Source organism: Alligator sinensis, unplaced genomic scaffold (assembly GCF_000455745.1).
Source record: "Alligator sinensis unplaced genomic scaffold, ASM45574v1 scaffold1449_1, whole genome shotgun sequence".
Classification (NCBI taxonomy): Eukaryota; Metazoa; Chordata; order Crocodylia; family Alligatoridae; genus Alligator; species Alligator sinensis.
This window is the reverse complement of record NW_005843924.1, coordinates 17,442-19,558: the sequence shown is the minus strand read 5'-3', so window position 1 is coordinate 19,558 and position 2,117 is coordinate 17,442. Positions and strand designations below refer to the sequence as shown.

The 2,117-nt window shown below is 53.7% G+C and overlaps 1 pseudogene; it reads left to right on the top strand.

The window, feature by feature from the left end:
• Positions 1-333: 333 nt before the first annotated feature.
• LOC112548991 overlaps positions 334-2,117 on the top strand; it is a 13,425-nt pseudogene continuing 11,641 nt past the window's right edge.

Here is a 2,117-nt window from a genome sequence, read left to right as displayed (position 1 = left end):
CTGCAAACCCCCCAAGCTGCGTGACCAGCCGCTCCCTCCCGAGTGCAGATGCAAGGGGTGCTGGCTTTTGCAGGCCAGGTTACAGTGCGTGGAGCCACGGCTCCCTGCCTCTAAACATGCTGGCCAGACTGCCTCAAAGGACCTAGCAAACAGATCATGATAAGCTGGGCTAAGGTCAGCACATGAACTCCTGTGTCCACAGCTATAGCTGCATCCACATCACATGTCTGCTGAAGACTGGGGAGTTGTGTCCCCTTACCTGTCATGGCTAACATTGCAATTTATGGTAGTACCCGGTGATTGCAGGCTGGGCTGTGGGGCCGGGAGCAGCTGGCGCAGGAGACACTGATGGTGCAACACTTGTGCCTGCAGCTCCGGGAGGTGTTTGAGGACGTGGCTGTGTATTTCACACGGGAGGAGTGGGAGCTGCTGGACGATGAAGACAAGGTGCTTTACCAGGAGCAGATGGTGAAGAATTACCAAGCCCTCGTTTCCCTGGGTAAAGCTCTGGGTCTTGCTTCCCCCGGAGATATGTGAACTGTGCAGTTTTGTAGTCACCTCCCTGTTCCAAGTCTCATCCTCACGATCTCTTGGTTGGAGGCTTAAATCCCCTTCTTCCCCACTGCCCTGTCAGTGATCAGGCCTTACTCACATTTCAGACTGAGATCTCCTCACATTAGCAGGAGCTCCCTCCCAAGTGCAGATACCAGGGGTGCTGGCATGGGCAGGCCGGGTTACAGTGCGTGGAGCCGGGGCTCCCTGCCTCTAAACGTGCTGCCCAGGCTGCCTCAGAGGACCGAGCAAATAGCGCAGGATGATCTGGGCTAAAGCCGGCACCTAAACTCCTGTATCCGCGGCTGCATCCACGTCACATGTCAGCTGAAGACTGGGGAGTTGTGTCCCCTTACCTGTCATGGCTAAGATTGCAATTCGTGGTAGTACCAGTGATTGCAGACAGGGCTGTGGGGCAGGGAGCAGCTGGCGCAGGAGACACTGATGGTGCAACGCTTGTGCCTGCAGCTCCGGGAGGTGTTTGAGGACGTGGCTGTGTATTTCACACGGGAGGAGTGGGAGCTGCTGGACGATGAAGACAAGGTGCTTTACCAGGACCAGATGCTGAAGAATTACCAAGCCCTCATTTCCCTGGGTAAAGCTTTGGGTCTTGCTTCCCCCCGGAGATATATGAACTCTGCAGTTTTGTAGTCACCCCCGTGTTTCAGCAGTCTCAGTCTCATGAACTTTTGGCTGGAGGTTTAAATCCCCTTCCTCCCCACTGCCCTGTCAGTGATCAGGCCTCCCTCACATTTCAGACTGAGATCTCCTCCTTCATTTGCTCCAGCCGCCTTCACCTGTGCCTTCCCCGTTCTTCGGACTCCTGGTTCTTCCACATGCAGCAGTTTCTTGACGACACGATCTCCATTTGCCTTCTCAGCACGTTCACACCATCTCCAGGTCATTGTGCACGAATGCACTAAGAGCCGGTCCTTGGGAGGATTGTCACTTCCTCCTTCTCTGGTCTAGCGAGTCCTCTCCAGACACATGTAACAATCCTAGCATGCTCCGTTCTGTGATAACTAAGTCCCCTTTCTCCTGTCGTTATGACCCAGCAGAAGTTAATACAAAGACTTATCAGCCTCTGCTTCTCCAACAGGGGGATGATGCATTTCTTCACCTGCTCCTCTAGTGACGTGTACACGAGATGTAACCCAGGTTTGTGTGCCAAGAGGTCCCTGGAAGCTCCTGTCCACATCCCACCCTAACATCCGTAGACAGGAGACTCTGGCTTTGCTGTATTTTTTTTTCAACCTGTGCTCTCCAGCTCCCTCTGCCCCTCTCAGAAGCTTTCTTGTGCTCTTCCTAAAATCCCTCTGCTGATCGGATGCCCATCGTTGTGATGACAAGAAGTGGGCTAGCTGCAGGACCTAGTGAGAACCAGTTTTCATTCCCAGAGGATGTCTAATGCAGGGGCTTGTACTGGCTTGTGCGCGGGGTTGAGGTACTGAGCTTTTACTAGGTCAGTTTGCTTTTCCGATGCTTTCTATCCCCTGCCTTTGCCCAGAGGATTTCCTTAGGGAAGTGCTTCTGTGTTTTGTCCTGCTCGGCAAAGACCATCTCGA